Source organism: Corvus cornix, chromosome Z, assembly GCF_000738735.6.
Source record: "Corvus cornix cornix isolate S_Up_H32 chromosome Z, ASM73873v5, whole genome shotgun sequence".
NCBI lineage: Eukaryota > Metazoa > Chordata > Aves > Passeriformes > Corvidae > Corvus > Corvus cornix.
The window spans coordinates 23,304,947-23,331,858 of record NC_046357.1 but is presented as its reverse complement, the minus strand read 5'-3'; the positions used below and the strand labels follow the sequence as shown (position 1 = coordinate 23,331,858).

The window sequence follows — 26,912 nt, the reverse complement described above, 5'->3', positions numbered from 1 at the left end:
AATAATCTGCCTGCAAGTATGTCACACACCTCATCATGAACTGCATCCTGAACTCATCCAACACTGGCAGCTTCTGGTGACTTATGCCATTGTAAACAGGAATCTGTGGAAAAGCGACTGCCAAGTGGCCAAAAGCCGCAGTGAGAGGGGTTGCTGGTCAGCCTTGAGCTTCCTAACTCCCCTCAATTCCCCTCTTCCACAGCCCTGTTGACTGCAGCAAAATGCTCCCCAGGGCTTTCCCCAAGCCATAGCAGTGCCTTTCAACAGTGGCTGATGACATTCCCAGAGTTACACTTATCTTAGTACAAGAGGCAGAGATCACTATACTTCCAACTCCTATCCAAATATTGGCCTCAAAATAACAAACAGGTCATTGCACACGCCTCTGCTCTTGAACTGAAACTGTGTTGCCGGAAGGCAGAGTGGGAGCAGGAAATGCCCTCATGTTACCCCCTCCATGATGAAAATGTAGCACTTCCAAGTCTTCTTCACAAAACCCCAAATACTGACATTGAACTGGAGGCAAGAGTCAAGAACCAGATCTGGACCTCACTGCTGGGCTGCTGCAGTCACCAGAAGCCAGAAAAAGAGTAATCTCCACTATTGTTTTTAGATTTGTCATGGGGTTGGTATTTAATTTCTTAGGAGTTCTGAGTTGGGTGGTTAAGTATTAGTCCCACTGAATGCAAAATGAAACGCACACACACAGCTTCACACATTCAACATTTCATCCAGCAATTTCTACTCCCCCCTGTACTAGTTGTAGTGAATCACCTAGATCTGCAGATTCTTTCGGTGTAAGAGGCTTAAAGCTGATGTGGCAATAACAGAATTTGTCTCCTGTAGTTCAGCGTTTTGGCATTGCCTTAAAAAAGGGCTTTTAGTCATACTGGGAAAACAGTTCCACTAATTTCCTTTTTTTTGGGGGGGCGGGAGGGCAGTGAGCATTAAGTTTTCAAGCAACCTGATGTACTAATGACTTGAATACACCCTTTGTAATAACAGAGAGCTGAAGTGTCAGCCTGCCAAAGAAACTTAATTTGCCCAGTAGTTCCACTTCAAATAATGATTGGAATGTAGGAAATGTCCACTACAAATCTACATTCTTCTGATGTCATCTATGTGATTAAAGAGAATTTAATTGAAAATATCTTTATTTTTCTGAAAGATGCTCCAAAAAGCTCTCAAATCTGTATTTTTCTGCAAGAATTGCACCCATATGAACTCCTCATCTTTGTAATTCAAGGCTTTTCAGTGAGGTGGAAGGGACAAAAGAGCTGAACACCCATAATGGCTGTTACTGCTGACTCCGTACTGCTGAATATAAAACACCGTTTATGGAACACAGATGAAAACAAAGTTTGTATTTACTTAGGTAGGTGGAAATTCTAGATGAACACTGGCAGCCATAAAAACGTATCACTGATAACAAACATGTGATGCTGTACTAGAAGAAAAGACCACGGGGTTCTTTCCCAACTGAAATGTAAGCACAATAAATCACAGGAAGATTTTAAGACAGTATCTCCAGAAAAGTCACTGCATGAGCAAAACAGCCGGTCTAAGCTGACATGGAGGTCATATCAAATCTCAGGAGTTCACTTCCCTGTTGTGCAGCTAAGGGAAACTTGCAGCATCTAAAAGTTAGGTAGTAGATGTCATTGAGAACTACAGCTCAACTGAAAATACTCTAGTTTTGAATAAAATCTGTACAATTCAGCTTTTCTGAGGTAACGAGTGCTTTATTCTGGTGCAAAACATACCAAGAGCCAATACACATGCCGATGTACCCTTATCCATGGGAGAACTTCTGCATAAGCTTTTTGTTGCACTAGTGAGGTGCTGAAATGAGAGTACCATTCACCTACAAGTCCTTTTTGTCAGGCAGACAAAAACATATACAGTAGGATGGTGAGCCCAGAGGAGGGGCAGAGGCATTTCTTTCTGAGACTTAGTGAAGAAAGATTGTCGATTAAGTACTGAAGACAAGTTCCAGTTCAGTCACATTTATGTAGTTAACCTTTTCTCCCCAAGAACCTCTTCCCTCTTCTCGTTCCAACAACCTCCTCCCCTCTGTGGCTTTCGCAATGAACCTAACCATCTCTCATGCAGCTCCAACAATATGTCTGCGCCATACATGGAAGCCTTTCCAGCTACAGGCTGTGCTAAACAACTGTGCTTCATGAAGCTTCTCTCTGCTCACCCCCTGCTTTTTTTTTATTATTTTTGCTCAGCAGAAACTCAAACCAGGCCCTTGCAAGGCTGAAAACTAGCTGTTTATTCCTCCTCTCAGTTTCCCATCCCTCAATAAGTTTTTTCCATGACAGAACTGTATGTTCTTCACGGCATGCCACTCAGCATCCACTTCTGACCGACTGTCAAAATACTTGCTTTGACAACCCAAATTCAAAATACACAGTGGTTCTTTAACCCAAAAATCTTTTGGTATTAACTCATTCAAAGTAATTCTCGCTGAAGAAGCAGATTACAAAAAGTAGCCTCACCCCGTACTCATTTGGGCCTCCCCCTATTTTTACTGTTACATTCAACAACACTGGTGTGGAAGGAGGCCATCCATGCTTGGAAACAGCCCTGCACAGCAAGTGCTCATTTGAGCCACACACCGTGGCAGCACGAGGGTCTTGGCAGTGCCATTCTGGCCCACCATTTAATCCACATTCCTTGTCTCGACAGCACAGCTCTTGGATGGGTCAAAACTAAACCCTCAGCTTCATTTACCTGGCTACCAGAACCCTGCTCATGCTCACTGCATTAAGTGATGTCTAACATGGTGAATAGATGTCAACGAAAACATCAGATCCTCAAAACATCCAAAGAGAATAAGAGTTCTCAAACGCAAAATTCTTTTGGCTGTTTTAATCTAACAAATCAAACCAACGTAAAACATTGCTAAAACTTTCTTTCTCTTCAGATTCAATTTTGACAGCCAGATACACTGCCTCCAGTCATACTTTCACATCTCTAGCTAGGACTACTCAACTGTTGCCTTTTACTACACAGTACGTCTATATTCAAAGTATATAAACAACATCTATTTTTCTGAACTAGATAAAGAAACAAAATTGCCTCCATTTTGCTTACTGCCAAAACCAGAAAGTGAGAAGCTGATCCAAATTATAATATTTGAATTAAGGTTTTGATTTTAAAGATGTTGAGCTGCAGGGTTTTGCTTTGGCATACCAGCCAGATAGAAAAGAACAGCTGCAAAGTTCAAATCTGAGTCAATCACATACCACAGCTGTTTATTTTAAAAAGGTATCCCACAAGCAGTGTACAAGAGCACCACAAGTACCTTGCAGAACAATGTTATGACCAGTCCTTCATGCTCCCCTTATGATTTGACTAAAGTCAGCGGCTTATGATTCAGCTTTTGCCCTTTCCAGCCCAGTTCTGTCAGCTCAAGAGTGAGAATAAATCATCTTTAGATAAGTGGCTTTTGGCTTGGCTTAAGCAAACAGCTGAATGGAAGGCCACACAGACTGCTGAAGCCATCCCAGTTTATAAAATAAATCCAAGCACAGTTAGACATTTTCTTCTGAAGTTTGTTGGGGTCCAAAGTACAACTACATGGAGGAGTTTCTAAACCTTGTTTACAATACACAAGCTTGAGCATCTCATAACCCAAAATGTGCAAATCTCGGAAGCTTGGGTACTGCTTTCTCTGGAATGTTGTTCATTAGCAGTTATAAACTCTCTCAATATGCTTTGAACTATGAGAGTGGAAGTGGCTCCTATTTGTGTTGGTGTTGACCCACTATTTAAAACAAACAGAAAGAGGCTCACACACCAAGACTCAATTACCTCAAGCTGACCCCCACTCAGGTTGACAGGAGCTCCCACTTTAAGAAGCTTCCATCCTTAGGTGTTATTGGACAAGCAAACTATTCAATTGTGAGCTCACCCTGCCTGGCAGAATGAGGCAGCCATCAAACCACTGAGGTAAGAGGGACGGCACTTAAGACTGTGTGGTATGAGCACTAGATATGGTTCATTTCCTGGATAAGTGATAAATGTTGGTAAATAAAATTCTCCTCCCACTTGGTCCTCTCACCATTCTTACAGGAACTGCTGTTCAGGAGGAGATGGCAGGTTTCTGCCAACATCCAATCAGTCTTCAAAGTAGTGGAGTGGATACCAAGCAGCATTTCTCAGGAGATAGAAAGGTGCACCTCTGCATTTCTACCCCACACAATTAGAGGTGACTTGCAAACGTAAGAAAAGGTACAATCATCACATTCCTCTGTCACAAGAGAACAGGGACAAGGATTAGTACTTAAGGAAAGACCAGCTGTCCCAAAAAGTTTGGTGCAGGCTCTCTGTGCAGACCACAAGGGGCTCTGCTGGCACTGGTTTCTGATAAGCACTGTATACTCACCACAGGAAGCACCTGGACCAAAAAGAGGGAAGGACACTTCATTGTGTCTTTCCTTTGTTTTTTTAAATATAACACATTTCAAAGTCATCAAAAACACTCAGTGTCAGATAACAAAACAGGAGAAGGTTCTTTAAAGCTGAAGTGGTTGCACAACTTAAGACAAATAGCAGAGAATAAGCAAAGGATTCTCCATTGACCTACGTATTTTCATCAAATTATTGCCTACCTAAACAACACTCCAGAGCAGACCTTTTTAGTTGAAGAACAAAGAGCAAAGTTTTGATAAGTCTCCACTTTTGAATTAGAGTGAACATTTGCATATCTCATGAATATTTGACCATTCTAAACCTGCACGGGTATATTAATGAGTGCATTACTGTGGCAGGTGGTTGAAAACACATCAGACTAAGCAGATTAATTTCACTGGTAATGGAAGGAATGTAGACTTATGATGATGTTCCTGCTGGCACAATGTAAGATGTGAATGGAAAACTAAAATATTTTTCAAAGTAGCCAAAACTCACCGAAGTATGCTAATCAAATTTCTATTTCCTTGTCTGTCCTTTGAACTGCCCTGTTTACTTCAGCCTCTCCCTACCAAAGGAATGTAGATGTAAAATTTAAATTAAACTATCCCTCATGTGCCCAAATATTATGTACAACAATAAGTGAAAAATAAATATATAGAACAAAATAAAAGAATTCTGACAGTGACTGTTGGTCTCCTGAAGCTAGACATGATGTTTATCCCATTCCATCTTGCAAATGATGTGGAGTATGCCATCTAATTACAGGTGGATTTGTTTCTAGAATACATCACTGTAAAAGAAACAAATATAAAACTTCTTTCCAACTTTTAAAAAAAGAGCAGTTGAAATGCACTATTCTTTTTCTGACCTCATTAAAAGCCATGGCAAAACTCCCACTGACTTTAATGGGGTCAATACATCACTGAGAAATCACTACAAGAATGAAAGTTTCCAAATTTTCAGACCAACTGCAGGGGAGGTTTAAACACAGAATTCATTTCCCTCTTTCCTTATCCAGACAAAACTTTGCTTATTGCCCGCCCCCACTAAGAAGGGATCAAGCTAACTCAGATTTCCATCATTGCCTCTGAACCACAACCTCTCAAGCTGGAGATTTGTTCCATTGCTCTGTATTTATTGACTTACAAAATTCCTTAGCTCTGCAGCCATTACATTGTGTTTTGAAAATTTACTTGAAATCCTCTGTAATTCCAAAATTTATTAAAGCCTACAATGTTAAGAAAAGCTAATGTGTAGTATTTCTATTGTTGCTTCTCAGGAGAAAACTACACATCACATCAAAAATCATCACTAAGGGAGCAATCTTGGCTACAATTAGTGATAGTCTAACTGCTCAGGAATTTACCAACTGGGAGCAGAATCATGAGTTTCCTTTCCTACTTTGATTTCTCACTAGCTCACTGAAGTCTTAATCTTCAAAAGTCTCAGCTGAAGCCCCCTTTTTTGGTTACCTACATTATCACACCTGTCAAGCAGACTCAAATATTCATTGTGTTGTGATTACTTCTTACAACTCCTAACTACAGCTTCTAAAGGAGTCTGATCAGAAAAAAAAGGAGGTTAGGAGGAAAATGGGAAGTCAGAAGGAAGGAACTACTAATATTTGGTAGTAACAAATCCTTGCTATTTTTATACAAAGGATTTTTACTTTAAAAGGGAGCCAGACTATGGCTATTTAAATATTTAATAGTGTATGCATAAGCTAGAGCATCAGAACAAAAACACTTGGAATCTGTGCTTGTTGTAAAAAACAGTTCACTCCCATGAGTTCATTGTGACAGATTTGGAACTACTCTTAATAATTTATTAATATTGTATTAAGATATTTATTATACTAATATGTTGGTTATTGTGTAATATGAGACTAGTGAGAAAAACAGGCAGGAAAGGAAAGAATGACTCAGTTGTGACACTTCTCAGCAAACTAGGGAATTGCTTACTAAAAAGACAATACTAGCTCAGGAAAAGCCTAACAAACACAGCAGATCAAAGATCTGAGGATTGTTTAGGAAGGAACAGCCTCTCAAACTGGAGGGAAGAGAAGCTGTTTTAGACAAACAAGCTTAAGAGAAAGGACCTATGGGATGTGCCTATTGAAGTTAGGCCAACATGGGATACCATATTGGGCTCTTCATTTGCCCTTGCCAAAGCAGACAGCCCTGCAAACAGCCTTGGTTCCTTGAATCAAGGAAAACATCACTTCAGTTAATTCCCAAAAGGAAGCCATTGCAGTATCTCCTTTCACATTTGTGGCTCTGTTAGCAGAGCAACCACAAAGGTTATGGCTCTGCAGCCTGTCTGAACAGCCAGGGGTGGGTCATTCTTCAGCTGAGACAACATCTGAGGCTGTAGACCCGAGGACTGACCTTTGAGAGCGGAAGGACCCAGAGGTGTTTGCACTGTTACTCACTGCAAATGCCTGTAAACAATCTTGTACGTCAGTCCTTCCAGAATGCCACTAAAGAGAAAGACACCTCACAGGTATCGACTGCTCCCAGGTTCATGATGTGTAACACTCACACAGCAAGGAAAGAACAAACTTTTGGCATAACAGGATCTTTGCACAGCAAGCTACCTGCTACGATACCAGTGAGTGTTGAGATGGAGAACCTTTCTTGTCTCAAAATGTATGTAATCATTTTTCTTCTTCTTAATGCAAACTGAAAGTAAAACATTCTTCAGAAATAATCAATACAGACAAGCAGCTCAGCACAGTAATGCATAAAACTTGTGTACATTACAGGAACACCCTTACTGTGACTTTTCATTGTACTTGAACTGAGGAGAACCAGTGGTAGCTCAAGTAACTGAAAAGGGTTGTCATGGATCAGAGTTGCCATGTTTCTATACTGGCAAGGATGTCTGAAGTATCTAGGCACCACATATAATAGTAAACTTGAAAAGAGTGCACGAGAAACCCCTTATCCAGGAAAAGGCAATGTACTCAGAAACTGGCATATCTGTGTGCACATCTGCTGAATATGAGCTTTAGTTGTTATTAATGGATAACCTCTTGACTGTGGCCAAAGAGAGAAGAACTGAAATATTTTCAGTACTGCATATTTCATTTATCAATAATTACAGGAATGTTGTGTTCAGTTGGGATCTCTAAAATGGAAGCTCACTGCAAAGAGCTTGGAAAAATCTAGACTAATAACTGAAATTCTGGAAACCCCATTTTAGAGCAAGAAGCAAAAATAAACAGATGATTTATTTCAGCAACTGGGTTTAATTCTAAAGCCAAGATTGGAGATACTGCAAGAAGCTGAGCCATGTGCAAAATTCTGGCTTGTTTTATTTCAATTTGACTTGCTAGACTAGATAATGTTAACAGTCCTTTTCTGTCCTTAAAACGTGTACAACCACGAAAATGAATGTTTGTAGAGGGGGAAAAAAGTGCATCTTTCTCGGCTTGACTTTCTCTGAAAATGCTGTGATGCCTCTGTCTCTGATATCATGTGGTTTGTGTCACAGAAGCACTTAATGGTGCAAACTAAAACTGGACCTGTGTGGGGATATGCATATAGGTCTGGTAATGATCCACCTTACTGCCATATAAATACACAGGCAAAACAAAAGGAAGAAGGTATAAATAACCATCCCAGTCCTCCGGATGAGATGTTCCTCACTCATGTAACAAAATCTGCAGCAATACTGGGAACTGAACCTAAATGCTGCCACTAGAAACCCTAAAACTTTGTGGATTTAACATACTCTGCAGAGTCACGCACCGTGCCAAACACTTTTCTTGTCATCCTTTGAACACAAACCTCAGCTATTCCTGTGTCACTTTGAATTTCTAGCCCTGACACACCACATGCTGATGTACTTTTCCTTCTCCACAAAGGCGGACCGTGGACATGGTCACATTTCCAATAGTGACTTTGATTTTCTGCTCACTGAGAAATGGCTTAGTTAAACTGTGATTTTTTCCTACAGTATTCACTGCTGAAATAGGCAATTCCCACAGCAACATTGCACAATAGCTGCAAAGAAATTCACCTCCAAAGAAACACACTTACCTCTATGACTAGCTTTTCCCACTTGTACTTCAGAGAAGAACATAAATTTACTTGTAACATCTTTAGGGGATGATTTCCCACATATGTACCTCATTGAAGAGGATGAAGCTACAGATATTCACAGGTCCCACTAGGTTGTAGGGAGTGGACTTCCTTCACAGCAGACCACCTTTTTATGTACTGGGTTGGTTAGTTGCTTTCAGTTTTCAGCAACATTAATGCTTTTGAAAGCAAATGCAGTCTACAGACTAGTGGGAGGGTGACGTCGGATTGTACTGTTGCCAAAAGGTGGAAAGTTCTTCATTATGTCTTTCCCATTAGGAAATGCAAATGAATCAAAATCAAACCTGCATATCTGAAGATCTCCCAAGGCATAGACAGATAGCTATCACTAAGAAAAAAGTCCCTGCGTACTACAAGCGTTATGGAAATCCGTCTGCTCTGTAAGTTTCAAACGTTTAACTGAATTCTGAAAATTATCTTTACATATAACATTAGCTATTAGATCTCCTTGTAGCACTTCAAGTTCTATGTAAGCATAGAACTTCATGGCGAAATTAAAAGTATGGTACAAGAAACAGCTTCATTAACTGTCCATCATGGAAACTGCTGTTTCAAACCAATTCTAAACAGTGCACTCACTGCATTCTGTATGTTGATAATGACTATTACTAGCATTAACTGGTTCTTCAAAACAAATGGTTGCAAATGGTAAATTTTATCTTCTGTTTCCTAATAAATGCTCTCCTAAAAACAAACTTATTTTATCAGAGGCAAAAATAATTAAATTTGAATAAATCATTAATAGCACGTAAAAAGCTGAAAAAAATTATGGTCATTCAGACTAGACATGCACTTAAACTTATCAGAATTTTACTCAGAATCCCCAACCTGGAACAAACTTCCTACTTGAGTATTTACTTTTATCTCAGGTGAACAGGACATACTCTTTTGCCAGTGTTTGTCTATTTGGTTATGTTAAGATTGCAGAATTAAAAGTTCAGATAATGCAATCAAATAAGCAAAACCATTTTAGCCAAACCAGAATATTGAACAAACCATATTTTCTCTGGTTTTTGGTTTGCTTGGTTTTTTTCCAAGATGCTTAGCCCAATGTTCTCTCACTTTTGAGCAACAGAGTTATGACATGTCCAAAGCATCAAGGGAGAGAAAATAAAGAAAACAAATCAAAATAGACTACTTAAACATAGAGACGACAAAAACATGCAGGCAGAAAAACCAACACTATAATCTATAAAACAGGCTGGGGGGGAATTTTTGAAGTTTTTTTCTAGTGAAGCATTGCCTAATGTACTGAAATGTTTTCCAATGACTGCTACCCATTATTAAACTTCAGATCTCCAACAATGTGTAAAATCTTGCTTTGCTATCTGACACAGCTTAAGTTTTCTCTTGTGTGTATATATATATATATATATATGTAACAAAAAATCTTGGAAACATTATTTCCTTATGAAATAACTACACTCTTCCCGAATAAAAGTCAAATCAGGAGATTTATCTATTTGGACAGATAAAAGATTAAGGATGATAAAATTCTTATTTTATTTATAGTTAACCAGTAAAAATACTTACATTAAAGGTAAACTTCAAAAGTTATCATCTCACAGCTCTAAGAAAAAAACCTAAAACTGTAACAAATTCCATAATCCACTGAATAAATCAAACAGGAAGAAAACCAGCTTCAATGCACATCCAGTCCCCTGCAAGTCTCCAAGCACCGTTGGATGAGCAGTGTCTACAACACTTGCAGATCATCAGCTTGTCATCTCTTGTGCCAAAATGGCACAACAGGCTCCCCTTTTTATCTTTATGTCAGAGAATACAATTCTACAGGAAACAGGAAATAAAATTCATTAATCTGTGTTCAGTGAATGCCATCTTTAGTAAAAATAAGGGATTGTTTCTTTTGGGATATTGTTTACCTTTTACAATTTAATTCATCCATCTGGTGTTTTGCATAGGATAAATTCCAAGAATACACTGGTTGGTGTACACTGCATTCACTTTACTAGGGTAAACCAGAAATTACCAAGGTAAAAACCAAAACTCAACAAGGCTGAATGAAGCGTCTGAGTCCTTGCTTGTGTGATCACTTTTTCCCTAAGCTTTCACAATGGCAGGAGTAACAGAAAAAAGCTCTCAAAGCTTTTTGGTGCAGCCTGGTCTATTTGCAGCACAGCCAGAACAAAAGATTTAATGGGACTGACTCATCATTTGGGTAATGATCTCATCTGAATTGAGCTGTGAAAATACCAATTTGCTTGAGATGATGTAACTGCTGTTGCAAAATCTAGATTCCTCAGTAGCTCTCCTAGAAAGAAGGCTTTGTTGTAAGACAGAAGTGAGAGGCTCTTCAAGCAGATGGTCCTGGGGATGTGCCCAAAGGCCAGTTGGTACATGTGCACAGCCAGGTGAGAGCTGCCAGCAGTGCTGCAGCAGCCTCCTGGCAGCAGGCTGTCTTCTCACATCTGCAATTTGTGCTCTGTGCCCTTGCAGGTTCTCGTAGGGCTGAGATCCACATCAGCTGCTTGCCTTTGTGTTTGGAAAAACTCAGCATGTACCAGTCTTTGATGGTGAAGCTGTCACCACTGGCTTTGTTGCTGGTGTCATCTGCACAGCAGGTGATGCCTGTTTTGCAGCATTATTTTACAATGCTGTCTGGGTAATTCTGGATAGAGCACAAGAAAAAATTGCTTATCTTTCACCAAAATTCACAGAAAATTCCATTTTCTCTGGACTGGAAGAGACAAATTGGTGCAGGAGATGCCACAAATGGTGGCAGTTGTGTTCCTCTGTGTTCAAGGTGTGTGTCATTGGCTTCAAGAACACTCACATTTGTCTACTGTGCATGTTTTTTCCAAAAAAAGGAAAGAACTACTTTGTTCCTTTTTTACTACAATCAAAATCTGCTATCCTATTTAGTGAAAGGGAACATAGAAAGCAGAAGATATTAGATGGCAAAGTTATCATTTTTTATTCTTCTTTCTTAGTATGGTGTTTATTAATATTACTTATTTTTGTACAGTTTCAAAACCAAACTTAGGGCGATTCCTGCCCTATAAGCAGTATTTGTATTTGCTCATCATGATCATGACCTTGGCAGTGTGACCTTGTAGCGGTATTGAACTCTCCAATGCTTTTACAAAATACAGAGAGTTACAAAAGAAGAGCATCAGTATTCACTGCAGGGTGTTTAACAAATTATCAGAAAAATTCTCAAGAGTCTTAGGCCTTTTACCTAGAATATGCTCAGTAGCTTGTCTCCCAGCTGCAGGCTGAAATAAGAAACTGCAGAAATTGTACAGTAGCACTGCACTGCAACCAAATACTACTTGCAGGATGTGCACACCCCAATCCTCTGTATTCCACAGTCACTGTCTTGTATGCAAGAGGGCTTTAAACAGTAGAAACTGCAATAAAATATGCTGAAAGAACAAAAATGCACATAGCTCCTTTCCCCAAATGTGGAAAAACTTCTGTGTACCAAATTTTGGCTTTTTTATGACCTGTTACAACAAGATCATATACAAATGGTCTAGTTGGTTGGTTTGTTGTCAAACAAACAAACATGACAGGTTAGGTTAGATCAGATGTGTGTGTCTGAAATGTAAAATTAGTATGCTGGTCACAGTCATACCTAGTAAAACAATCCTCTCCCTTGTTTTCAAACTCATATTTTTGTTTAAGGGTTTTTTTTTTTTCACAGGAAGCTATAAAAAGAAACAATAAGCAGAAAGTACTTAAACCACAAGCAAATGCAAGGAAGAGATAAGGTGAAATACTAAAAATAAATCTGGAGCAGTTGCAAGTGGTGAGGAAGCAAAGCAACAGTAAAACATCCATTTCTTTATGCAAATACAGTTTAAAAGAAAATAAATAAATAGGAACCAGCTGGTGAGAGGAAGAGCATGGTGGAACAAAGCACACTATGGGAATGAAAACACAGGCTGTTACAATAACCTGTACAGGAAAGCTGCATGCATAAGGGAAGGTCAGTGCAGTTTTACTGTAATCAGAGACAATAACAGTGTGCTACAATATGAAGAGGAACAATAGGAAAGGTGGACATTCTACTGTGCCTGTGTGGAGACTGATAGCTCGTTCATACTCCAAGACTCTCGCTGCTTACAGCCAACTCAGAAAGCCTGTGCCATTCCCCAAGAAAACCCAGCAGGCCAGCTCAGCAGCACCACCACATCTTGACAACACTGGAGCAAAAATAAAGTCTGCCTGAGCTGGGGAAGGTCTGACACAAAAAGGTGTCCTAGCATCTTACAGATTCTTTTCGGCACTCACCAGCACAAAAAGTGACGTTACCAGAAGTCTTGTAATACAAATGTTAAATGATGACCTAGGAAAAGTGATGCTGAATTTTATAAGAAGCTGTAAAAGAATGGCAGATAATTTAAATGTGTGCAAAAGAATGGTCAGTCACTGCTTAACCTTTAAAAACTCTTGGGGAAGTTGTAATAAGAAGTTTAATATAAAAGACTGAAATTTATCAAACAGCAGTAACATTTCAATATTGAAGAATGTAGTGCTGGAGGGTAAAAGAATCAACCCTTACTCAACTAAGACCACGAAACAGGAAACCTATGAACTCTTATAAGCAATTCCCTTAAAATCATGAGGAACATGAGATTATGGAAGTAAGTCTAACCTTTTAATGGACTGCTTCTTTAGAATGACATGTTAAACGCCAAAGTTTAAAATACTATTTCTTTGGGAGGAGAAGACCAAGAAGGGTCTTCAAGCAGGCAGTGATCCCTCTGTGCAATTTAAATTATATTTTGTCTCCTGAAAATACAATGAAAAAATGCACAGAAGAACGCTGCTGAAGACAACTTGCGTTATGCTAAATCTGGATACATCATCCCGCAATCAAAGTTCAAATAATCCAGTTTCCTAAAGCTACCATTGAAAGTCTTGTAACTGAGGGATCATAGCTTTCAAGAGCTGCTAGGGTTAACAGAAGTTTCCCTTCACTCTGCAGAGTCATGCCCTGAAGATCATGATGAGCAAATACTAATAGTGCTCAGAAAGCTGGAATTACCCTAAGCTTGGTTTTGAAACCATCCAAAAACAAGCGTCTAGCAGCACTGCACTGAGAAAAATAATGATGACTTGTCCATTTCCTCATCTGCTTTCTAAGACAGCAGAGGAAAAAAGCATTCATTTGGGTTTGTTGGCAGTGTACTTATGTACACTTACCGTGCATGAACAAGCAATTCCTTTATAAGACAAATGAAGGATGCAAACAATTAACAGAGAAAACATCAATTTGCCTTTTCTCCATCTCTGTCTTGGTAGATGTAAGTTGTGTTTGCATTAATAGTGAAAAACTGGGGATACTGCACATTTTTGAAAAGCATGTGATTGTAAGAATATACTATACCTTGGTTGATGAAGTGAGGTAGCATACAAAGAACATAGTTTTAAAAAAATATTCATGTTTAATTTGATAAAATTAAGCATAGAACAGATTTTTAAGTCTGACAATACTAAAACACATCAAAATTAATTCAAAGTCATGCTCCACCACAGTTTCTCAGGGAGAAACTGTTATTCCAATACACATAAAGTGTTATGGATGCTGTCAAACTGATGTTCTGTAAAAGCTAGACAGAAAAAGGAGAATACATCCCACCCACTTTTTCCCCCTGCCATGAAAGCAAGAAATTGAGGCCCATTTGTTTCCAACAACAAAATTCAGGCAATGCTCTCTGAGGTGGAGTGATGGGGTTGTGTATTTGGTTTTACTTTGAAAAAAATTGTTAGATATATTCTCCAGATATATAGATATATTCATGTGTAATATTATTTAGCTCCTAGTTAAAAAAATGTGACTTAAACACAAAACAAATACAGACTATGATACTGATCTTTGAACTGGTAAAATGCTTTCATGTACCCACCAGAATATTAAGACACAAATCCCTCTGGTTAGTGACATTGTCTGAATTCAGTTCCCAGAAGAAAGTAATACACAACACCAAGGCTGTAGACATATCAGACTTCTCGACTACAGCAAAACTTTTAAAATGGTAAATATGTTTGCATAGATTTTTTTTTTCTCCTGCAGAGAAAGACTTCACAGGATGTTGTAAATATTCAGATTAATTAAAAATTTTTAACTTAATTGCCAACAGTTTATGAACTCATCACTTCCATGAGGCCTGCCTTGCTATTTGACCACAGGAATAAAAGCTTCTTTGGACACTTAACAGGTATCTACAACTGTAATCTTGGAAACAAAATAACAAAGTGACTCAGTTACTATGTTTTCACTTAGATCGGCTGGTATTCAGGAAGTGAGACTCGCATTACTAATCATCGGAGAGAGCCCTTGAAATGATGAGTGACCTTTTAAAAGTTCAGAAGAATAAACATGCAATGTGAAATCACTGGGAAACAGCTTCTTAAAGAAAACAGGTAATGGAGAAACTTAGTTGAGAATGAATGCATATCTGACACATCCTGACTTCAGTGTTTTGAAGCCAACACGGCTGAGCACCAACCCTCTCCAAAAAGCAGGGCTGCTTGTTCTTTCTCTTCACAGTTAAAACCCATGCTTACATCATATTCACATTGCCTACATACACTGTTAACGCTAGAAGACTACCTATGTCAAAAAAACTCTTGTGCTGTGTTGCCATATTGTGAGCTCAGACAGTAGTTTACACTAAGTCCACCAAGCAGCTATCAAAAAATACAAACAATTAGGGGCTTTCCAAAACTGCATTTCAAAAAGACAATTAAAAAAACAGAGTAAGCTAAAACTGATTACATCAAAGGTAACCCTTACAACCTTTCACTGTATGGCAGGCATGATCTTTAGTAGAGAAATTCAAGAGGCATTCATATAGAGGAATTTAATTTATTGAAATAGAAGTCAGTAATTGGATCTGCCTATAGTGACTGCATATCATAAACACAATGAACTTGAAGCCTTGGTGTATATCAAGGGCTATGAATTAACTAACACCAATGAGATTAACTGAGGATAAGGAAAAGGGCTCATAGGATACTGATGCACTTTGAAAGAGCTATGCTGCTTTCTCAGATAGAAATAGTACATGAGAAGGAGATAATCTTTTGCTATATCTCAAGAATGTATGTATGTGCTCAGATGTCCAGAGAATTGCAGAAAGAGAGATCTGGAATTTTTCTGCCAATGGAAAAAAAAGAGGGGGGTGGGAGTGGGGCAAGGGGGGTCTGGCAGGGGGATGGGATCAGAATGAACCCTACATCAAAACTGTTCCATTTTCTCCCTGTCAGAAAGGGGATGGTGAATGACGTTTTTATTTTTTAAAAACAATTGGAGCAGACACAGCAGAACTCTACTTAGTTATTTCCTGAAAGTACAACATAAAGTAGCATGAAATCAAAAAAGACAACATTCAATCAGGGCACACAGCAAGAAAGAGAAGTTAGGTATATAAGTACAGACTGAAGAACAGCTAGCAGTACTATAGAAAAGGAAGTAAATGTAAAATGGGTCACAACTGAGTAGCAGCCAAAAGAATGACAAGATGACAAAAGCAAAACCAGAATGTTCTAATTCAAAGATGTGTTAGTACTCCTACCAAAACACAGAAAGTGGTGATTACACGCACTTTCAATGCATCCAGCTTTTTGATTTACATTTCAGCAAAATATGTAGACATGACAAAAGAGATCAGAGGACAGCAACAAGAATAGCCAGAGGTCTTAAAAATGTGATGGGAGGGAAGATACAAGAAGCCTGAATTCATATAAAGTACTAGATATGATATTAACTGAAGTGATATAACTAGGACCCTAGAAATAGAGTTCTAGTTCACAATCAGTGCATAAACCCTTCATAGATTAATGTTTTGTCCAACAAACAATTTTGACCTTAAACACAAAACAGAAGCCTATTAGGGTAGTTGTAAAAATAACTGCAGTACTAAATAGAGCCATAAGAAAACATAATAGAACAGAAAAAATTCTGGGTAGGCTTACCACCAAAAAAATCTGTATAACGATTTTCTCTACCTTTCTTCCAGTTTCAAGTTTCAGCAAGAGCTATGAAAGCAGCTGTGGCAAGCTTGAATGGCTGGACAGAAATGTGGTAAGAATTTCAGGGTGAACTGAAAAGAGCCTTCTTTTACAGTGCAATCAGTCAAACTCGAGATTCATGCCCTTCACATGGCCAGTCTATAAATTACAGGACAATAAATCAACCAAATCAAAACAGGATGTGCAGGGCAGTTGCTGTGTTTCTTGAACACCTCCTCTGGGATGCAGATGCAAGACACCCAAGGGGGTTTGGAGTAACTTCCAGCCCAGGTGATGCATACGCTCAAAATGATCCAGAACTAATTATAAAACTAGGTCCTGTAACAAAATCTACTGCTTGGCTTCCTGACGACATTTGCACTGCGCTGCAGGAACCTGCAAGAAAACCTTTGTATGCCATCACAATCCAAGGTTACTTTTTTCTCAAGTTTTAGATACGTTAGCTCAGAGCTTCTCCACACTCCCTTTGGTAACAGCTAAGGCTGCATAAAGTAACAATGTAAGTGTTAGAAAAATGTTCAATTGACGCAGTTGCTTGTTAGAGAATTTCAAGTTGGGTAAGGGCATCCCCTTACAGGAAAGGGGAATGAAAGTTGTTGCAGTTCAGCCTCAAACTCCATCACAGGTTCCCTTTATCCACCAAAATGTAAGTTCTGCCTTAGTACAGAGATTGTTCAACACTTTCCACTCTTAAAATGTATTTTCATTGCTTACAACTTTGCCAAAATAGCAGTTTGGGCTGAGACTTTCCACAGCAGATGCCTGCCTGAGGCTGAATTTTTTTGCACAAGTTTCAGCCAAACAATTTATATGTTCTAGAAAAAGAAGATACATTTTTCAGCATTAAAAGCTTTTGGTGACCTTTTCTTCAAGAAAAAAAACTTCATAAGAGTGGATAAAATCTTCTAGTCCATCAGATGGTTCATGACACAGAGGGGTGCACATCTACCCTGATTTGGCAGCTGGAAGCCTTTCATAAGTTTGCCCAGTGACTTGAATCGCCATAGTCCGCATCCTCACTTTGCATACCTTTCTGTCAAGCTGGAGTCCTGACCAGACTAGCAGAGCAGTCACCCTCCCTAGGGGACAATATGTGATTTCAATCAGCTGTGCACCATGTCAGATCAGGGATGAAATCAAAGCTGAAGACAGAGAGTGCTTTTCCTCTCCTGCCAGTGGCTGAGCTATGCAAAGGGCCATGCTGGGGGGATGCTTTAGAAAGAAACAGTGAAAGAACTTTACAAACTAATCCCAAAAAAAGAACACACCAAGCACACACACAAAAAATAACAACAGCCACACCACATCTGGAGACTGGGTGGGCTGAAGGAATGAAGTGAGCTGGAAGAAGAATGACAGTCTGGTTCAGAGAGACAGAATTTGCTGATACACAAAACAGATAAGGTCTCTCCAGGAGGCACCCCAACCAGCTTACTCAGTGATAGCAAATGGGTGTTAACAGTAACAGATGGAAAGCACCTAGAAGGGTACAGAATTTATTTTGCACCAAGTACCCTCAAGTCTGGCATTTCCTTACATTTTAAAACTCTTCATGACAGCATTCTTAAAGCTCCCTTGTTCCTTGTTCTGAATCAGTACTTTACAATGTCCACATATATATTGCGAAGAGTGAACTTAGATGCTACAGTGAAGCTAGCCTAGCAGGAGACCAAACATCATCCTTTTCTTCCCATTCCCTGAAATATTTTCCTTCTTCTCTTTACCATTGTGGTAGCCACTGGATTCCTCCATGAGGTGACTGAATCTGACAGCCCAGCAAAAAGTTAATCCGGAAGAGAAGGGTAGGAAAGAAAACCAGGAGGGAAGCACACAGGCATTTTCCCAGTGAGCAAGCAGAACTGGCTCCTAGTGAAGATGAAAAGCACCCCAGCTGGCAGTAGGAAGGTGGCATGACCACACCCCAGGGAGCAGCAGGGATGAAAGCAAGACCAAGACCTCCCACTTCTTTTCAGATAAAGGCCTTCACCATCACAAGTTGAAGGACATTATTACAAAAGTTACAGTGTGACATAACAATTGCTTAAATCTCCCCACTGATTGGGGCCCCTAGAAAAAGAAGCTTCTTTCAGAAAACATGTCAAAACTATTGATATTTCTTCATTCACAGTCACAAGTCAAGTCACATGCTGGAATGATTTCACTTTAGCAATGCTTCAGTGACTCATAGGCTGGTGTGCAGTATATTATCCACAAAGATCTCATATTTATTGTTTAGCTTGTATCTATTGGTTGGAAAACAATATAGTTTTATGCAATCACTCTTATTTTTCTGTAGTTCAATCATACTGGTCCAATTGTATCCAGGGGCAGCCCATCCACTTCAAGATTAAAACTAGAAAAATAATTCTCTGTTTTCACTGAAAGTTCTTCCTCCTTTACTCGACATTACAACTACACCCATTCTCAAACACTACACTCCAGACAAAGTTTTGAAGAGTTCTCTTCCTATTTTTTCATTCACAACAGCCTGCCAACCCCACCATAATGCCAAATTCTGGCAATCCTTGCAGTTTAAGTAAATAAATAAATAAGCATTTAAACCCACCTCAAAAAAGGGATAGGGTGATCCAGCTCCCAGCTGCAACGCTTGTGTTTGAAAAGTGTTGCAGCGTGTGGCCTGAGAAGCAGCACATCTGCCCCTGCACTGAACAGTCCAGCCTTTGTTTGGCTCTGACACTGAGCAGTTGGGCTGCTGTGAGCAGCCGGAGTCACACAAGGAGCCTGTGGTCCCCAAAACACCCCTCGGAGAGTGCTAGGCAAAACCCCCCAAAGTTTCAGAGAGACCTGGGGAGAACAGCTTTCCTCATGCCATGGGCTTGGAGCAAGGATGCTAATTGTAATCGTGAAGCTGCTGATTATCCTGAGAATGCAGAAAGACGTGCACAACTCAGCTTTCCAAATGAGTCCCTGCAGGTCACTCCTTATTTCACAGAGAGACAAGTCTGGCTGTGGCCTCTCCCTGCCCCACAGTCCTTCTGGACAGAGCTGGGTCTGCATCACAGATCTACAGCATGAAGTGTCCTGAAGCAGGGAAGGGCTTGCCACACCACTCTCCAGCTACAGACTAGCACCATTCATCACACCAGCTGACAGGTTAGACTTGTGTACTTGGGAAAAAAAGGAAAAGCAACAAAAACCCCACCACACACTGAGCAGTCTGCAGCAAGAATCAAAGATTATTGCATCACATTCCTCTTGTGCTGCGTTCAGGGCTTTTTTGGCCTGAGGTCTTTTCCTGACCTCATCTACCATGACTATCCTCCAAGTCCTGTCTCAGAGCTCATTTCCTCATGGGAGCTCAACAGTTAGAAACTACAGCTACAGATGCACATTAAAAAAACTAAATATGCACACACTGTCCAAGTAAACTCTCAAAGAATGGGCTTCCAGTTGGTTTACTTATCCAGTTCCAGCAATCTACTTTGTTCCAGACTGTTGTTCTTATCTTCAATATATTGATTTTATTGCAAGATGCTTTTGAAATCAGAACATCAGATATGACTTCCCAGCATAGGATTAATGACAGGAGGCCTTTGGTGAAGGTTTCTCTGAGCTCCTCAGAGATGGAATGCACTTTTTGAGAAACTCCATCTCTTTCTAGACTGTGGGGTGCTGAGTACCTTTAATATTACATGCTTAATTGAAAACACCTTTACACTCACTCATGTGAGTTGGGTATACTAATCCTGAACACCAAATGTGTCCTTGCAGAGTTTTACATAATCAGTAATCAGTGTTAACGTATATATTAAACACTCCAATTGCAATAAATATTTAGTTTAAAAATGTTGCAAGTGTGTATCACATAGAAAAATAAGGTACATCTGTAAGACATCTATAGGTACACACAGTAAAGAAAGCAACAAGACTCAGTTCCCATCAATTAATAAGAAGTGCACTAATAAAATTGTAGTTTAAAAAAAAAAAAATTACATTTTCCTTTTTCTCTTCAGGAACAGCAGATACGAACTTCAGTAATTTGGTTTCCAGGTAACAGACAGGAAAGAATTTCTCTGAGAGAGATGAAAGGATTTAGGTAACACTGTATATACAATTAGAATTCCTAAATGTTTGTATCACTGGCAGTTCCTGTGAGTGCTGGGGAAAGATTAGACTTGATTAAATTGCAATTTTATTTATGGACTCAGTTGTGAAACACACAATAAAAATCTATGTGAGACAAAACTCAAAATTTTTTTGTAAAACATCTGAACTAAGTTTCCCAGGTATTTTCAACCTAAAACCTCATTGTGTTAATGTGAGCTGAAAACAAAGTCCTTTGAAAGTGTTAGATGGAGAAGTAAAGGGATAAGAAAAAATTACTTCAGTTCAAGAGTCTGAAGTAGATATTTCATGGCCTATTTGGACAAAATAGAGATTTAAAATGTGTTCATCATATGGTTCCAGTTCCACATGGGTAATGATGTATTCAGTTCAACTGCTGTTTATTTTCAGTACTAATTACTCATTAGCAGATGCATTTTGTCATGACAAGATTTTGCTATTGTGATAATATTTCCTGGGTAGTTTGGAAGTCCTACCATATTCTAAATCAGATGCCCAGAAGTTTGATTCAAGAATTGAAATTCTAAGGAAATAACCTCCAGCAACATATTTCAACAAAAAAAAATTAGAGGTCAGAGAGGGAAGGACACATAAACTTAGCAGAATGTTCCTTTTGGTCCATGCTTATCTTGAGAATTGTCCAGGACAATTAGACAACCAAGTATTCCTATTCTTCATGGGGAAAATGAATGTACTCATTACTGAAAAAATCGGTTTTAAACCTAATCTAACAATACTGAATATAGATTTGAAAGTTTTGTGAGAGTTTACAGTCGATCCTGAAAAACCTGGATTTAACCTGTTCAACCCACTCCCCAGAATACTTTATAGGAAGGAGCACAGTCAGCCATTTTTTAGATTTCAAACCTGTCAAAAAAGTATCTGACATGGATTTGGGTTTAAACCACTTACTACACCACGCTGCTGAGACAAAAAAGTAGTTTCTCTTCCTAAAAGAATTCAGACAGTCCAAAAGCAAGCATTTCTTTTCAGGAAGCTGGATTTAGATGCATTATACAAGATCCTCAAAACGCAGGTAAAAGAATAGCAAGCTTTTGCTGCTAACTTGGCATGTGAGAACAACAAAAACCCCAAAACAATTAAAATTACAAGTCAGAGCATGAAATATTCCCTCCTTTGATATTCTTTTGCGTTGTCTTGTGTCTAGGCTTTGAAAATGTCCTACACTGCCTGTGTGCCAGAGAAATTGCCTTTCCCACAACTCTAAGCACTTGTTTATGTGAAATACACTGCTGAGCTAGCCTTCACCCCTCAGGTCTAATCATAAATTATACTGCCAGGCAGATTTTGTAAAAGCTTTAGCACTGATTCAGCCATGGAGATTGAAAATAGAATACCAAAATGGAAAAAAGTGGTTATTGATGGAATATTCTCTTACTTAAGCCACATGTTAAGGTTCTCTAGCACAAATCCTGTTTTAGTCACACAGGCAAAAGACAGATGTCAGCCCTTCAGGGCCTTTCACAGTGTAACAGAGGCTGAAGAATTGAGTTAGCAAAAGAACTTTGAAAGCAATAAAGGGGCTTGCGTAGGGTAGAGCTAATTGGCAAGAAGAGTGCATAGTAAATGCCAATATGGGAAATGCTCTGAGGTGGGTGAAGCTGCCATTTGACGCCCAAAGTCCCAGGATAATGCATTAGCATGCACAAACAGAGGAAGGTCCTACGCAAAAGTAAGCATTTTCACAGTCTGTTTGGGATATTTCCTCAGCCAGCCACCTCATTCTCCTTAACAGAAGCCTCTGACAGTAAAGAAAGTAAAACATCCTTCCTTACTTTTGTTTTTGTAATACAAACATTATTCACATAGTAGACTATAAGAATATGCTTCTTTTAAAATTCTCCTTACTTACATAATAAATATACAAATGTGCCTGAGTTTTGTGTCCACAGCAATGAATCCCTGTTCTGCAGGATTAAAGATTACAGTGGGCTACTTAAAAAAACCCCAAAACACAAACAACCCATTGAGAGAAACGTGCTTCTTGCTATGAGGAGCCTGCAATTTGAATTTCAATGCTTTTAACATCCACTTTCTGAAAAACACCATTCACAAAGCTGAAAGCAATCCATTATTCTTCAACTGTAGCCATCAACTAGAGCTGACAAATGTTTGAAAAAAATTTGAAAATAATATTTAAAATTTATTCAATTCCAAGAGTACTGCGCTACTTACATTAGAATATATAGAGAAAATATACTCTCTAATCCCATAGAGTTAAAAGAAAATCACATTGGAAAAATATGTACAGCAGTTTGAAAAAAAAAATTTCTTCTGCAGTTTAGTAACTTCTATTCAGCTATGACACGCCTTACTAAAGAACCTTTTAATGACCTTTAAGTTCAACATTAATTCACTCTGTTGGTAGCTGTCCTCCAAAAAAAAAAAAAAAAAAAAAAAAAAAAAAAGCTTCTCAGGTGTGGATTGAATTGATTTTCCTGTTCTGTTTCATTGCCATTTTAATTCATACCTTTCAATTTCTGTCTAGGTTCTTTCTATACAGTTAATATAATATTTGGCAAAGAAAAAAGAAAGGATACTTGTATCCTTTCCCTCCCCTGTCACTCACCTCTCCCCCATGAAGAGCAATCTACAGCCTCTCCATTTGTCACTGTTGTTGCTGTCATCCTAAGAGCAAGGGGAAAACTTTTTACATCTTTTAAGACAATCTTTTGGCAAGTCAAAGATAAGTCCTCACACAAGAAGCTGATGCCTGAAGTCAGATTTGTTTTCAGTAGGAAGTTTCTGTTTAAGTGGGAAGGATGCAAGCTTAATTTAAATTTACTTTACGCTGTCTCACAAGTTGATGAAAATTGCATTTAAAGCCCAAGAGTCAGTCCTGACAAAAGGAAGAGATTTGCCATGCTCATCAAAGCTTTAAATTGCCTCCTTCAATAGCTAGTATGAGAACGTTTTAACAAATAATTAGAGCAGAATAACACAGATCCAGTTCAGAGGTCTTTTAAAAAACAAGACCATACAAGTTATCATATGCTTCTGTAGGGGTGTATTTGACCTTGGTCTACCAGTATAATCATAAAATGGACCCCTGAACCACAGTGGTAGCAAGACAAAGCAAGTAGTTAATGTTTTTCCAGTGCATGCTCTTAACACTTTGTGTCACAGACACCCATCTGTCTCACTATCAACACATCTCTAGGAAGAAATAAACTTCCACTGCCCTATCTCCTCTTTCAAAGAGACCCTGCATTAACTTCCAGAAAACCAGTGATAAACTTTCTCAATCTCTATGCAAAGGTGTCAGTTCTTTGTAATCATGTACCTTTTCCTCCAAACAAAAGCTCTGCTGCTACTGGTAGACCTGACTATTTGCAAAACTCATTGCATGAATGCTGTCAGATGGAGCAGCTGTGGAAGCTCACCCTGTCACTCAGCCTGCCTGTCCTGTTGGTTGTTCTTCCCTTCCACAGTTGAGATCGATAACATTTAACTACAAATAAAAGAAGCAAATGTCTCCATTTTGCCTGGCATTGGAAGAACAAAGGAAAATTATGTAATTATTTTGTCATTATTTATTATCTGAAGATGGGAGAATGTACGGTGAAAACAGAAAACATTCAAGTGGATGAAATAATAGAATATAAAGATATTAATGGCCTGGAAATGATCATGAAGATAGCATATGTAATCACCTAGCCTTACAAAATTTTCAATTGTTTTTTTCTTTTTTTTTTTTTTTTAAGATAATCAGTGTGATTCTGTGTTTGGGACCCACAGCCTTACTGAATAATACTCTGCATAATTGTTTTTCTCCTGTGCAAATATTTACATTGTATTAGTGGAAGAGAAACCCATACTCTTCCATCCCTGGATTAAAGCATCACCACCAAGTTACACAAGAAGTCATGGCTAACTGGAAACAGCTGCTAAGCCACTTGCATCTCTGTTGTATTGTAATACCCACCAGTAACTCAGAAGGATCATATCTTACATCTGCTTCTCTTCTCTTCTACATCAAAGTCTTAATAGATAGCTTGTAAGAGAAGTTGTCATTGAAGCTAGGTCTTGAGGAGAGGCACAGAAACTCATGCTGCAGCTGCTGCAGATGTTCCTCTGTATGTTTACTAATAGCTGCCTGCTGAGTTTTAACATTTTGGAGCCAGGGTTTCCAGATGTCTCCTCCAAAATTAATACAAACAACCAGGAAGTTTACAGAAGTAAGATGATCTAAAAATTTCTCTTTTCTCACAATTTTATTTCTGATATCTGCAGAGGAGCTGTACACAACAGAACAGATTTTCTGCCCCAACATAAATATGCACAACAACAGCATACCAAATAAAAGTACTGCAGAAGATCCCAGATCAAAAATCACCACTTTCACATACCAAAGACAGTCCTGGATGCTCAGCAGCATTGGTCAAGCCACTGCATTGCCTCCTCCTAGTGCTGTTCATATGTTACCAGTATGCCCAAAATGAGGAGCTAAGGCTTGGCCTGACATTAATGCCCATCAGCTTTGAGGAGACATTATCCATAAGGTCTGACAGTACAAATGAGATACAGAACTCCACCCACTAAAATTTAATGAAAATTCACACCACCTTAAACTTGAACATTTTTTGTCCATCCTATCCTACACTGCCCTCAAGCAAACTCATCTAGTTTGTTTTCCAAAAAAGTAATTTAAACAAAAAAGAGACACTAAGATATGATTCACACCCCCAAACTTTCAAGCCATGTTTTGTTATAAAATGAAACCCTGCCAGGTCCCTTTATCAAATTTATCTAATATTTTCCCACTCCTATTGAAGAATTAATGTGCAGACATTCTTTCTTAAAAAAAATTAATTAAAATAAAACCAAACAAAACAGACTGTACTGAGGAATCCAGCTTCAGTGTATGCTGCTTTTATTCAAGAACTCAAATTGTTTCCAGCCAGCAACCCACAATGGCCCTGGATACAACAGGCACTTATATTTCAGTGAAAATTTTGCAAAGATGTACACACACAAAACAGGTGTGTGTATTTACAGACTTTCTTACCTCCCACCAGAAATGTTTCTTTAAACAAAGAACTACTGTTTTTTTCCTAATGGAATGAATACTTCTAAAGCCCTGAAAATCTAGCTGCAATTAGGCAATATAAATCAAACCACAGTAATGAAACATGCAGATGACCCACTTTCCTAACCAACATAGCAGGAAGGTTTTTTCCAAGTATTTCTAGTGATTTTTAGCATTAGTATGCAATGTATTTTTGTCTGTTAGACAGCTATTGTCCATTCCTGGAAAAAATGTTTAATTCTGCATTGAAGGAAAAAAAAAAAGAAAGAAAAAAAATCCACCCAAAACAAAACCAACCCAAAAGTATGTAAAACAAAGCAAAACAAGGAAACTCTTCATGCACTACAGCTAAAAGATATAGTCTATATGGGGAAGAGAAATCATTCGAACTTTCCTCCATCACGACAGTTAATTATATTAAACAAAGACAAGATTTTAAAAATCTTTACCTAGTATGCATGAACATGGACAGAACTCTCGACTTTTGGCTGAAATGTGTCCAGCTTTGTTCGCTGTTTCAGAGCAAACTAATCTGTCCAGTTTGTGCCAGCAATTCCATTCTTGTCAAAGTCTGTAATACAGACCTATGAAAAATACTGATTTCATAAAGTTTCAGGTTTTAAGAAAGTTCACAGAAAATTCTTCATTGGCTTGTTATCAGCTAGCATCAGCTGGTAAATGGCAAGTTGAAACAATTGCAAACTATTCTGGAGAATACTTTACTAAGTTAGAAAGAGATTTGATAAAAGCACATTTCAAAACAGTGTTGGCCCAATATCCTTTTCCAAACAAGCATGGCATACTTGTTATTGACCAACATTCAAACTGTTGCTATAGGAGCTTATCCATCAGCCTCCCATCTGCTCGGCACCTCTCTATTTTCTTTCCTTTTTTGAGCTAAAAGTCATCTTGAAGATGTGAGGAGGATAGCAGTAAGACTTCGAACCTGAGAACAACAGACTCTGCAAACAGCTAGTGTTTTCTTATTAATCCTGGGATGAGAAAAACCAACAAACCCATAACTCACTTTCAGGAAGAACATCTTGTAACTTACAGATCAAACTTCACTGTCCCCACTTCAGTCATACATCACCACAGCTAAAGTGATTGCTCTCCCTAAAGGTACAGTAGTACCCTCTTTTTAGAGAGAGAATTACAAATTGTCTCTCAGACGTAAAATTAATGTTTGAATACTAATTATTTTTTATAACATGTAAATGTTGGCTTAGAACAACAAAGAA

At 38.7% G+C, this 26,912-nt stretch overlaps 1 protein-coding gene across 7 annotated transcripts in view; it reads right to left on the bottom strand.

Annotated features, from left to right (window-relative positions):
- LHFPL2 (LHFPL tetraspan subfamily member 2) overlaps window positions 1-26,912 on the bottom strand; it is a 117,592-nt gene that overhangs the window by 15,552 nt on the left and 75,128 nt on the right. The window contains exon 1 of one of the 7 annotated variants that reach the window (XM_019291977.2): window positions 19,102-19,157. The exons of the other annotated variants lie outside the window; for them this stretch is intronic. The gene's annotated coding sequence lies outside the window, so the exon portion shown is untranslated. Of the gene's footprint in view, window positions 1-19,101; window positions 19,158-26,912 lie in introns of those variants that run through there. 7 annotated transcript variants of the gene reach the window in all.